Raw genomic sequence first — 14754 nt, 5'->3', positions numbered from 1 at the left:
TTCATCGCTTCCAAGCGTGACATCACTCTCCCCATGAGGAAAGCAATGTCATTGTGATGACCAGGACCCTGGGGCGTCACAAGAGAAGAGAGCCATATCAGTCCTGAGAATTCTGCTTGACACCTCTTATGCCGAGTGCCGGTACTGGACGCAGACTGATGGCTGCCTGCTGAGAACGCTGCCTCCGAAGAGAGTCAGCACTCAAGGCGTAAGCAGCATCAGAACATCATTCTTTGCAAACAGCAGTCAGTCTGCACCCAGTTCCAGCACTCAGGGAGGAGGAGGCATCAGAGCACCCCTCTCAGCAGACAGCAGTCAGTTATTTTCATTTGAAATTGCATGTCACCCTGCTTTTCCTGAGTTGGCGACCTAGGCAGGTGCTTACTCTGCCTACTCCTTGACCCAACCCTGTCTTAATTAGTGATGAGCGAACATGCTTGGATAACGTCTTATCCAAGCATGCTCGAGTGGTATCCAAACATCTGTTCCGAGCATATGTTAGAGTCCCTTTGGCTGCATGATTTGAAGCTGTTAGGCTGTGTTTCCATGGTCAGGAAACACTGCGTGTTTGACGCTGCATAGAGCCACAGCGTCAAATACGCAGCATCCAGATGTTACAGCATAGTGGAGGGGATTTCATGAAATCCTGTCTCCACTATGCTTTAAAACACACATGCGGCAGACCTGAGTAAACGGACATGCGGCGCGTCTTTTCAGAACGCAGCATGTCTGTTTACAATGCGGCGACACTGCGTCGCCACACCGTAAATTTCTCATAGATAATCATTAGATGCGGTAAAATCGCATCTAATGATTAGTCACATGTGTAGTAACTGCGTAAAGGCAGCTTACTACGCATGTCTCCTAATTTAAATTAGGTCTTACCTGTCCCGCAGCCGGAAGTCCCGCATCCACTGCAGTTCTCGCGGTAAGCTAAGTTCTCGCGATAACTTGGCTTACCATGAGAACTGCCGTGCACGTGACCGGGGGTTATCTCCAGTCACTAGTCTGTTTCTCACGATCAGCTGATCAGCTGATTGTGAGAACGCTGCAGTGTAGGTGATCGCTGGAGAGTTATCTCCAGGGGTCATCTACAAGCTCTGCTACATCTGGATGTCAGGCATCCAGACATAGCAGAGCTGGACTCTCGTTATTAAGGACTACGTCGGACTCAGGAAGTATACTGTTGGTTTATTATTTTTCTTTTTTTCCAGGAGACGAGGGCATCGCATTGATTGAGCGTATAATAAAAATATGGTCAAAACTGTGTGGTGTTTTATTTCATTAAAATATTTTATTCTGCATGTGTGTGTGTTTTATTAACCTTTTCACAAGTATAGGATTAGTAATGGTAGGTATCTTATTGACGCCTCTCCATTACTAAGCCGGCTTAATGTCACCTTACAAAGGTGACAATAACCCCTTATTATCCCATATCCCACTGCTACAGTGAGTGGAAAGAGAGAGGCTAAGCGCCGGAATTGGCGCATCTTACAGATGCGCCATTTCTGGGGCGGCTGGGGGCTAGTATTTGTAGCCAGGGGGGCCAATATCCATGGCCCCTCTCTAAGCTATGAATATCAGCCCGTAGCTGTCTGCATAGCCTTTCTGGATATAAATAATAGGGGGACCCCATGTCATTTTTTTTGGGGGGGTCCCCCTATTTTTATAGCCATTAAAGGCTAAATATGCAGCTGCGGGCTGATATTCATAGCCTGGGAAGATCCATGGGTATTAACTACTTCCCAGGCTACAAACATCAGTCTACCAGTTGTTGGCTTTCCCTCTCTAGCGCAGAAAAGTGCGCGGGAGGCCACGCCATTTTTTTTCACTTTTTTAAAAATTAAACAGATATTGCTTTTAAGGCCGGGGTCATACTTGCGAAAAACTCACACGAGTCTCTCGCCGCAATACCCGACACTGCCGCTGGCACAGGGACCAGAACGTTCAGCTCCATAGAAATACATGCAGCCGCACGCTCTGGTCCCGTGTGCCGGCGGCAGTGCTGGGTATTGAGGCGAGACTTGTGTGTGTTTCTCGCATGTGTGATCCCGGCCAATCAATTTATTAACATTTTATTATGTTTATTACTAAACATCGGGCTTGTATCTATCTATCTATCTATCTATTATCTATCTATCATCTATTACACTGATCAATGCAATTTTTCTGGCAAAAGGTTTTAAAACATATTTTAAGTCAATTTTGACTGCTGATTACGAATATGAACTCCGTTTTTGGCTATCACATCAGGATTTCGAGATATTTTCAGTTTTTGATGAAAATTACTCCTAATGTTTTATGATAAAAACACATGATTTTCGGTACTACATTTTGCATATTTTTATATATTTTTAACCCCTTTACCCCCAAGGGTGGTTTGCACGTTAATGACCGGGCCAATTTTTACAATTCTGACCACTGTCCATTTATGAGGTTATAACTCTGGAACGCTTCAACGGATCCCATTGATTCTGACATTATTTTCTCGGGACATATTGTACTTCATGATAGTGGTAAAATTTCTTTGATATTACCTGCGTTTATTTGTGAAAAAAACGGAAATTTGGTGAAAATTTGGAAAATTTCGCAATTTTCCAACTTTTAATTTTTATGCAATTAAATCACAGAGATATGTCACACAAAATACTTAATAAGTAACATCCCACATGTCTACTTTACATCAGCACAATTTTGGAACCAAATTTTTTTTTTGTTAGGGAGTTATAAGGGTTAAAATTTGACCAGCAATTTCTCATTTTTACAACACCATTTTTTTTTTAGGGACCACATCTCATTTGAAGTCATTTTGAGGGGTCTATATGATAGAAAATACCCAAGTGTGACACCATTCTAAAAACTGCACCCCTCAAGGTGCTCAAAAACACATTCAAGAAGTTAATTAAGCCTTCAGGTGTTTCACAGGAATTTTTGGAATGTTTAAATAAAAATGAACATTTAACTTTTTTTCACAAAAAATTTACTTCAGCTCCAATTTGTTTTATTTTACCAAGGGTAACAGGAGAAAATGGACCCCAAAAGTTGTTGTACAATTTCTCCTGAGTACGCCGATACCCCATATGTGGGGGGTAAACCACTGTTTGGGCGCATGACAAAGCTCGGAAGCAAAGGAGGGCAATTTGACTTTTCAATGCAAAATTGACAGGAGTTGAGATGGGACGCCATGTTGCATTTGGAGAGCCCCTGATCTGCCTAAACAGTGGACACCCCCACAAGTGACACCATTTTGGAAAGTGGACCCCCTAAGGAACTTATCTAGAGGTGTGGTGAGCACTTTGACCCACAAAGTGCTTCACAGAAGTTTATAATGCAGAACCGTAAAAATAAAAAAAATCATATTTTTTCACAAAAATCATTTTTTGCCCCCAATTTTTTATTTTCCCAAGGGTAAGAGAAGAAATTGGACCCCAAAAGTTGTTGTACAATTTGTCCTGAGTACGCCGATACCCCATATGTGGCGGTAAACCACTGTTTGGGCGCATGGGAGAGCTCGGAAGGGAAGGAGCGCCGTTTGACTTTTCAATGCAAAATTGACAGGAATTGAGATGGGACGCCATGTTGCGTTTGGAGAGCCCTTGATGTGCCTAAACATTGAAACCCCCCACAAGTGACACCATTTTGGAAAGTAGACCCCCTAAGGAACTTATCTAGAGGTGTGGTGAGCGCTTTGACCCACCAAGGGCTTCACAGAAGTTTATAATGCAGAGCCGTAAAAATAAAACAAAAATTTTTTCCCACAAAAATTATTTTTTAGCCCCCAGTTTTGTATTTTCCCGAGGGTAACAGGTGAAATTGGACACCAAAAGTTGTTGTCCAATTTGTTCTGAGTACGCTGATACCCCATATGTGGGGGGGAACCACCGTTTGAGCGCATGGCAGAGCTCGGAAGGGAAGGAGCATCATTTGGAATGCAGACTTAGATGGATTTGTCTGCAGGCGTCACATTGCATTTGCAGAACCTCTAATGTACCTAAACAGTAGAAACCCCCCACAAGTGACCCCATATTGGAAACTAGACCCCCCAAGGAACTTATCTAGATGTGTTGTGAGAACTTTGAACCCCCAAGTGTTTTTCTCTACAGTTTATAACGCAGAGCCGAGAAAATAAAAAATCCTTTTTTTCCCCACAAAAATTATTTTTTAGCCCCCAGTTTTGTATTTTCCCAAGGGTAACAGGAGACATTGGACCCCAAAAGTTGTCCAATTTGTCCTGAGTACGCTGATACTCCATATGTTTGGGTAAACCCCTGTTTGGGCACACGGGAGAGCTTGGAAGGGAAGGAGTACTGTTTTACTTTTTCAACGCAGAATTGGCTGGAATTGAGATCGGACGCCATGTCGCGTTTGGAGAGCCCCTGATGTGGCTAAACAGTGGAAACCCCCCAATTATAACTGAAACCCTAATCCAAACACACCCCTAACCCTAATCCCAACGGTAACCCCAACCACACCTCTAACCCAGACACACCCCTAACCCTAATCCCAACCCTATTCCCAACCGTAAATGTAATCCTAACCCTAACTTTAGCCCCAACCCTAACCCTAACTTTAGCCCCAACCCTAACTGTAGCCTTAACCCTAACCCTAGCCCTAACCCTAGCCCTAGCCCTAACCCTAATGGGAAAATGGAAATAAATACATTTTTTTAATTTTTCCCTAACTAAGAGGGTGATGAAGGGGGGTTTGATTTACTTTTATAGCGGGTTTTTTAGACGATTTTTATGACTGGCAGCCGTCACACACTGAAAGACGCTTTTTATTGCAAAAAATATCTTTTGCACTACCACATTTTGAGAGCTAAAATTTTTCCATATTTGAGTCCACAGAGTCATGTGTTATGAAAGGTAATTCAGTACCACAATGTACATAGAGGTCAGCGCACATACAGTGACCTGGCAATAATCCAAAAAACAAGAATGAGCTCTGAGACGTGGGAACTCTGTTGACCGCAATCCCTAATCCTCTCCAACCACACTAAAGGCAGCCGTGGATTGCGCCTAACGCTCCCTATGCAACTCGGCACGGCCTGAGAAACCAGCTAGCCTGAAGACAGAAAACAAGCCTACCTTGCCTCAGAGAAATACCCCAAAGGAAAAGGCAGCCCCCACATATAATGACTGTGAGTTAAGATGAAAAGACAAACGTAGCGATGAAATAGATTTAGCAAAGTGAGGCCCAACTTTCTGAACAGAGCGAGGATAGGAAAGGTAACTTTGTGGTCAACACAAAACCCTACAAAGACCACGCAAAGGGGGCAAAAAGACCCTCCGTACCGAACTAACGGCACGGAGGTACACCCTCTGCGTCCCAGAGCTTCCAGCAAGCAGAAAAAAACAAATTGACAAGCTGGACAGAAAAAAACAGCAAACAAATAGCAAAGAGGAACTTAGCTATGCAGAGCAGCAGGCCACAGGAACGATCCAGGAGGAAACAGGTCCAATACTAGAACATTGACTGGAGGCCAGGATCAAAGCACTAGGTGGAGTTAAATAGAGCAGCACCTAACGACTTCACCACATCACCTGAGGAAGGAAACTCAGAAGCCGCAGTACCACTTTCCTCCACCAACGGAAGCTCACAGAGGGAACCAGCCGAAGTACCACTTGCGACTACAGGAGGGAGCTCTGCCACAGAATTCACAACAGTACCCCCCCCCCTTGAGGAGGGGTCACCGAACCTCACCAGAGCTCCCAGGACGACCAGGATGAGCCATATGAAAGGCACGAACAAGATCGGGAGCATGGACATCAGAGGCAAAGACCCAGGAATTATCTTCCTGAGCATAACCCTTCCACTTAACCAGATACTGGAGTTTCCGCCTTGAAACACGAGAATCCAAAATCTTCTCCACAATATACTCCAACTCCCCCTCCACCAAAACCGCGGCAGGAGGATCAACAGATGGAACCATAGGTGCCACGTATCTCCGCAACAATGACCTATGGAATACGTTATGTATGGAAAAAGAATCTGGAAGGGTCAGACGAAAAGACACAGGATTAAGAACCTCAGAAATCCTATACGGACCAATAAAACGAGGTTTAAACTTAGGAGAGGAAACCTTCATAGGAATATGACGAGAAGATAACCAAACCAAGTCCCCTACCTGAAGTCGGGGACCCACACAGCGTCTGCGATTAGCGAAACGTTGAGCCTTCTCCTGGGACAAAGTCAAATTGTCCACTACATGAGTCCAAATCTGCTGCAACCTGTCCACCACAGTATCCACACCAGGACAGTCCAAAGACTCAACCTGCCCTGAAGAGAAACGAGGATGGAACCCAGAGTTGCAGAAAAACGGTGAAACCAAGGTAGCCGAGCTGGCCCGATTATTAAGGGCGAACTCAGCCAAAGGCAAAAAGGACACCCAGTCATCCTGATCAGCAGAAACAAAGCATCTCAGATATGTTTCCAAGGTCTGATTGGTTCGTTCGGTCTGGCCATTAGTCTGAGGATGGAAAGCCGAGGAAAAAGACAAGTCAATGCCCATCCTACCACAAAAGGCTCGCCAAAACCTCGAAACAAACTGGGAACCTCTGTCAGAAACGATATTCTCTGGAATGCCATGTAAACGAACCACATGCTGGAAAAACAATGGCACCAAATCAGAGGAGGAAGGCAATTTAGACAAGGGTACCAAATGGACCATCTTAGAGAAGCGATCACAGACCACCCAAATGACTGACATCTTTTGAGAGACGGGAAGATCTGAAATAAAATCCATAGAGATATGTGTCCAAGGCCTCTTCGGGACCGGCAAGGGCAAAAGCAACCCACTGGCACGAGAACAGCAGGGCTTAGCCCGAGCACAAATCCCACAGGACTGCACAAAAGTACGCACATCCCGCGACAGAGATGGCCACCAAAAGGATCTAGCCACTAACTCTCTGGTACCAAAGATTCCAGGATGACCAGCCAACACCGAACAATGAACCTCAGAGATAACTTTATTCGCCCACCTATCAGGGACAAACAGTTTCTCCGCTGGGCAACGATCAGGTTTATTAGCCTGAAATTTTTGCAGCACTCGCCGCAAATCAGGGGAGATGGCAGACACAATTACTCCCTCTTTGAGGATACCCGCCGGCTCAGATACACCCGGAGAGTCGGGCACAAAACTCCTAGACAGAGCATCCGCCTTCACATTTTTAGAGCCCGGAAGGTATGAAATCACAAAGTCAAAACAGGCAAAAAACAACGACCAACGAGCTTGTCTAGGATTCAACCGCTTGGCGGACTCGAGATAAGTCAAGTTCTTATGATCAGTCAAGACCACCACGCGATGCTTAGCTCCTTCAAGCCAATGACGCCACTCCTCGAATGCTCACTTCATGGCCAGCAACTCTCGATTGCCCACATCATAATTTCGCTCAGCAGACGAAAACTTCCTGGAAAAGAAGGCGCATGGTTTCATCACCGAGCAATCAGAACTTCTCTGCGACAAAACAGCCCCTGCTCCAATCTCAGAAGCATCAACCTCGACCTGGAACGGAAGCGAAACATCTGGTTGACACAACACAGGGGCAGAAGAAAAACGACGCTTCAACTCTTGAAAAGCTTCCACCGCAGCAGAAGACCAATTGACCAAATCAGCACCTTTCTTGGTCAAATCGGTCAATGGTTTAGCAATACTAGAAAAATTGCAGATGAAGCGACGATAAAAATTAGCAAAGCCCAGGAACTTTTGCAGACTTTTCAGAGATGTCGGCTGAGTCCAATTATGGATGGCTTGGACCTTAACAGGGTCCATCTCGATAGTAGAAGGGGAAAAGATGAACCCCAAAAATGAAACCTTCTGAACACCAAAGAGACACTTTGATCCCTTCACAAACAAAGAATTAGCACGCAGGACCTGAAACACCGTTCTCACCTGCTTCACATGAGACTCCCAATCATCCGAGAAGATCAAAATGTCATCTAAGTACACAATCAGGAATTTATCCAGGTACTCTCGGAAGATGTCATGCATAAAGGACTGAAACACTGATGGAGCATTGGCAAGTCCGAACGGCATTACTAGATACTCAAAATGGCCCTCGGGCGTATTAAATGCAGTTTTCCACTCATCGCCTCGCTTAATACGCACAAGATTATACGCACCACGAAGATCTATCTTGGTGAACCAACCAGCCCCCTTAATCCGAGCAAACAAATCAGATAACAATGACAAGGGGTACTGAAATTTAACCGTGATCTTATTTAGAAGGCGGTAATCTATACAAGGTCTCAGTGAACCATCCTTCTTGGCTACAAAAAAAAACCCTGCTCCTAATGGCGACGATGACGGGCGAATATGCCCCTTCTCCAAAGACTCCTTCACATAACTCCGCATAGCGGCGTGCTCAGGCACAGATAAATTAAACAGTCGACCTTTTGGGAATTTACTACCAGGAATCAAATCGATAGCACAATCACAATCCCTATGCGGAGGTAGGGTATCGGACTTGGGCTCATCAAATAAATCCCGGTAATCAGACAAGAACTCAGGAACCTCAGAAGGGGTGGATGACGAAATAGTCAGAAATGGGACATCACCATGTACCCCCTGACAACCCCAGCTGGACACAGACATGGATTTCCAATCTAATACTGGATTATGGACTTGTAGCCATGGCAACCCCAACACGACCACATCATGCAGATTATGCAACACCAGAAAGCGAATAACCTCCTGATGTGCAGGAGCCATGCACATGGTCAGCTGGGTCCAGTACTGAGGCTTATTCTTGGCCAAAGGCGTAGCATCAATTCCTCTCAATGGAATAGGACACTGCATGGGCTCCAAGAAAAACCCACAACGCCTAGCATACTCCAAGTCCATCAAATTCAGAGCAGCGCCTGAGTCCACAAATGCCATGACAGAATACGATGACAAAGAGCAGATCAAGGTAACAGACAGAAGAAATTTTGACTGTACAGTACCAATGGTGGCAGACCTAGCGAACCGCTTAGTGCGCTTAGGACAATCAGAGATAGCATGAGTGGAATCACCACAGTAGAAACACAGCCCATTCAGACGTCTGTGTTCTTGCCGTTCAACTCTGGTCAAAGTCCTATCGCACTGCATAGGCTCAGGTTTAAGCTCAGGTAATACCGCCAAATGGTGCACAGATTTACTCTCGCGCAAGCGTCGACCGATCTGAATGGCCAAAGACATAGACTCATTCAGACCAGCAGGCATAGGAAATCCCACCAGGACATCCTTAAGGGCTTCAGAGAGACCTTTTCTGAAAATAGCTGCGAGCGCACCTTCATTCCACTGAGTGAGTACGGACCACTTTCTAAATTTCTGACAATATACCTCTATTTCATCCTGACCCTGACACAGAGCCAGCAAATTCTTCTCTGCCTGATCCACAGAATTAGGCTCATCGTACAGCAATCCGAGCGCCAGGAAAAATGCATCGATATGACTTAATGCAGGATCTCCTGACGCAAGAGAAAATGCCCAGTCCTGAGGGTCGCCACGCAAAAAAGAAATAACGATCCTAACTTGTTGAACTGGGTCACCAGAGGAGCGAGGTTTCAAAGCCAGAAATAGTTTACAATTATTTTTGAAACTCAGAAATTTAGTTCTATCTCCAAAAAACAAATCAGGAATAGGAATTCTCGGTTCTAGCATAGAATTCTGAACCACAAAGTCTTGAATACTTTGTACTCTTGCTGTGAGCTGATCCACACATGAAGACAGACCTTTAATGTCCATTGCTACACCTGTGTCCTGAACCACCCAAATATCTAGGGGAAAAAAAAGGCAAAACACAGTGCAAAGAAAAAAAAATGGTCTCAGAACTTCTTTTTTCCCTCTATTGGGAATCATTAGTACTTTTGGCCTCCAGTACTGTTATGAAAGGTAATTCAGTACCACAATGGACATAGAGGTCAGCGCACATACAGTGACCTGGCAATAATCCAAAAAACAAGAACGAGCTCTGAGACGTGGGAACTCTGTTGACCGCAATCCCTAATCCTCTCCAACCACACTAAAGGCAGCAGTGGATTGCGCCTAACGCTTCCTATGCAACTCAGCACGGCCTGAGAAACCAGCTAGCCTGAAGACAGAAAACAAGCCTACCTTGCCTCAGAGAAATACCCCAAAGGAAAAGGCAGCCCCCACATATAATGACTGTGAGTTAAGATGAAAAGACAAACGTAGCGATGAAATAGATTTAGCAAAGTGAGGCCCAACTTTCTGAACAGAGCGAGGATAGGAAAGGTAACTTTGCGGTCAACACAAAACCCTACAAAGACCACGCAAAGGGTGCAAAAAGACCCTCCGTACCGAACTAACGGCACGGAGGTACACCCTCTGCGTCCCAGAGCTTCCAGCAAGCAGAAAAAAAACAAATTGACAAGCTGGACAGAAAAAAACAGCAAACAAATAGCAAAGAGGAACTTAGCTATGCAGAGAAGCAGGCCACAGGAACGATCCAGGAGGAAACAGGTCCAATACTAGAACATTGACTGGAGGCCAGGATCAAAGCACTAGGTGGAGTTAAATAGAGCAGCACCTAACGACTTCACCACATCACCTGAGGAAGTAAACTCAGAAGCCGCAGTACCACTTTCCTCCACCAACGGAAGCTCACAGAGGGAACCAGCCGAAGTACCACTTGTGACCACAGGAGGGAGCTCTGCCACAGAATTCACAACAGTCATGTAAGGTCTTGTTTTTTGCGGTACAAGTTGACGTTTTTATTGGTAACATTTTCGGGCACGTGAAATTTTTTGATCGCTATTTATTCCGATTTTTGTGAGGCAGAATGACCGAAAACCAGCTATTCATCAACTTCTTTTGGGGGAGGCGTTTATACCGTTCCGCGTTTGGTAAAATGGATAAGGCAAGTTTAGGACCTGGTATAAGAGAGATGCCGTAAAGGGGCTACCAGGTACACATAAAATTGGCCATTTTTATGCGCTGGAAGCTCTCATTTTTCATATTTCTAGTGCAGTAATGCAGTTCAAATTTCGTGTTTTCAAGTTTACATGTTTTAGCGCTGCAGTGTGCTGCCTTATTTACTTGACTATATACGAGTTGGCGACTCTAGGTTCAGCACCTGTTCACACTTAGTCTATGTTTGGATGTGCCGGTCAGGTTTTTGAAATGTATTCTTTAGCCTTCTGATCGTGCACTCCGCCTCCTAGCTTCAGGTGTTTTAATTACAGCAGGTCCAATACCCCTCCACAGAGAGAGAGAGAATTTTAGTCTAAGAAGAGGTTTCACATGTACCCATTCAGACGGAGACGTTTATTCTCAGCGAGGTAAGGCAAGTTTAGGACCTGGTATAAGAGAGATGCCGTAAAGGGGCTACCAGGTACACATAAAATTGGCCATTTTTATGCGCTGGAAGCTCTCATTTTTCATATTTCTAGTGCAGTAATGCAGTTCAAATTTCGTGTTTTCAAGTTTACATGTTTTAGCGCTGCAGTGTGCTGCCTTATTTACTTGACTATATACGAGTTGGCGACTCTAGGTTCAGCACCTGTTCACACTTAGTCTATGTTTGGATGTGCCGGTCAGGTTTTTGAAATGGTAAAATGGATAAGGCAGTTTTATTCTTTGGGTCAGTACGATTACAGCGATACCTCATTTATATCATTTTTTTTATTACGATAAAAACTATTTTACAGAAAAAATTATTATTTTTGCATCGCTTTATTCTGAGGACTATAACTTTTTTATTTTTTCGCTTATAATGCTGTGTGGCAGCTCGTTTTTTTGCGGGACAAGATGACGTTTTCAGCGGTACAATGGTTATTTATATCTGTCTTTTTGATTGCGTGTTATTCCACTTTTTGTTCGGCAGTATGATAATAAAGCGTTGTTTTTTGCCTCGTTTTTTTTTTTTACGGTGTTCACTGAAGGGGTAACTAGTGATATAGTTTTATAGGTGGGGTCGTTACGGACGTGGCGACACTAAATATGTGTACTTTTATTGTTTTTTTTTAAATTTAGATAAAGAAATGTATTTATGGGAATAATATATATATATTTTTTAATTATTTAGGAATTTTTTTTTTTTTTACACATTTGGAAATTTTTTTTTTTTACTTTTTTACTTTGTCCCAGGGGGAGACATCACAGATCGGTGATCTGACAGTTTGCACAGCACTCTGTCAGATCACCAATCTGACTTAACAGCGCTGCAGGCTTACCAAGCGCCTGCTCTGAGCAGGCACTTGGTAAGCCACCTCCCTCCCTGCAGGACCCGATCACATCGCGTTACTGCGGGGGGCTCAGGGAAGCCCGCAGGGAGCCCCCTCCCTGCGCGATGCTTCCCTATACCGCCGGCACACCGCGATCATGTTTGATCACGGTGTGCCGGGGGTTAATGTCAAGGAATAACAAAGATTATAAAGTCTATGTACAGCAAATCAAATATACTTACAGAATTAAACTACAAAATATAAAAACACATATATATGGCACAAAGATGAATGACAAATGGCAGTTATTTGAACTTTCTTTTCTTGGCTGATCTGTGATGTACAGCTTCTGGGTTGTCTCTCATTAAGCTCCAGCAATAGTCTGCCATCATATGTGAGTCCCACCACCGGCCTTGATACCTTTCTTCCATTGTTTTAATGTCCTGATGAAAACGCTCCCCTTGTTCCTCGCTCACATCTCCAAGGTTCTCTGGAAAAAAGTCCAAATGGCTGTGTAAATAGTGAATCTTGATACTCATTCTACATCCAAGATTTTGCAGACTCATTAGTAGCCCTTCCACAATCTCTTCATAGTTGTCTGCTTTCTTATTCCCTAGAAAATTCTGCACCACATTACAAAATGCATTCCAAGCTCTTTCTTCTGTCTCATTCATTGATGTGATAAAATTTGGGTCTCTCATAAGTGTTCTTATTTGAGGTCCATCAAATATCCCAGCATTTTTAAGACCAGGAAAAGTTGAACATATATAGTTAAAGCATTCTCCACTGTGATTGAGAGCTTTGACGAACTGCTTCATCAATCCAAGTTTTCTGTGTAAGGGAAGAAAGACAATGTCCTTCCTATCCACTAGAGGATCATGGATGACATTCTTATTGCCAGATGCCAAACTCTGTCGCTGAGGCCATTCAGTTTTCACCCAATGCTCTGCTGTAGCACCTTATAAACCGGCACTTTTCACACACTACTTATATTTATCATGGAATTCATGAAAATGGGCTATATACCTATAGCGCAAAAATGTGATGTTATAGAGAAATTATAAGATCAGATTTGAATTCAGCACCCTCAAATTAGTCTAAAACTGTTCTTAAAGTCCATGCCAGAAATTTTTTTTTTGTAGACCAGTGTTATCTATCTATTATCTATCTATCTATCTACGTACCTATCTATTATCTACCAATATATCTATCTATAAACATATCTATCTACAGATATATCTATCTATAGATAGCTAGATAGATAGATATATCGATAGATAGATAATAGATAGATACAATAGATAGATATAGATAGATACAATAGATAAATACAATAGATAGATACAATAGATAATAGATGGATAGATAGAGCTATAGATAGATACGATAGATAGATTTATCTATCGTATCTATCTATATCGATCTATCGCTCTATGTATCTATTCATCTGTGTGTCTAAACATTATTCTTTAATGGAGTATGTAAATGAAGAGGTTGAACAAGAAACAACATCACATTTCTTTTTTTTTTGTATAATTTTGCTTAGCTTACAAAAACACACACAAATCCACATGAAAAAAGCATGAAAAACGCATAAAAAAAAACATGAAAAACGCATGTAACAACGCATGTGACCTGTCAAGGACCTCAGGTGCAGATTTGGTGCAGATTTTGCCTGGGTCAAATCCTGATGCAATCCTGAACGTGGACACATACCCTTAGACAGCCTCAACACATGCAGGGATTGCCTGTTTGTTACGCAATCACATCGTTTGTTCAGGCTGCCCACAAATTCTGCAGCTGTAGAGACTCGAACACAATATACGAGAATTCCAAGATGCTCAGATAACACCCGATCATGTTTGAATAAGACGTTATCTGAGCACTTTCGCACATCACTAGTCCTAATGTATTTAGCTTGAGAATTGGTTGAATATTTTTGACCATATTGATCAGAACCTAATTATCACAAGTAATAATTTATACTATCAAATACAATTTTTATTAATGCTTAACCAAAACAAACACTATATTATATTTAGGTGAGTGTCCTTGGCCATGTGACTTGTCACATTCCAGAAGTACTAAATCATCAGTGGAAGTGGCGTGCTAATAGCAGACTGTGTCAACATATTGCCTCATACCTGAACGCCTTTCTCCGCTTTCCCCAGAAGACGTGAAATAACACTGGTACTAGCTGGCTCTGTGCACAAAGGAATTACAGTCTGAAGTGACATCTCATTGTATGGTGTTCTGACAGAATGCTGGGTTAGTCTCCAGGACAGTGTCTACCAGAGATTTGAGTAGTGATGCATACTCTAGATACTTTACTTACCAGGCCAGTTTAAATCTCAACACTAAAGCAACATGTAAAAGTCAAGGAGTGTAAGGCTAGGTTCACATTGCGTTAGTGCAATCCGTTTAGCGGATACGCTAACGGATTGCGCTAATGCAATGTCCAAAAAGGGATTGCGTTTTTTTTTTTTTGAAGAACGGACCCTGAATGCTGCAAGCAGCGTTCGAGGTCCTTCCGAAAATAGCGGCACATCGCTGACGCATGCCAAAAATGGCATACGTTAGCGATGC

This window comes from Ranitomeya imitator, chromosome 6 (assembly GCF_032444005.1).
Source record: "Ranitomeya imitator isolate aRanImi1 chromosome 6, aRanImi1.pri, whole genome shotgun sequence".
In the NCBI taxonomy this organism is placed as follows: Eukaryota; Metazoa; Chordata; class Amphibia; order Anura; family Dendrobatidae; genus Ranitomeya; species Ranitomeya imitator.
Note: the sequence above shows the minus strand (reverse complement) of the source record.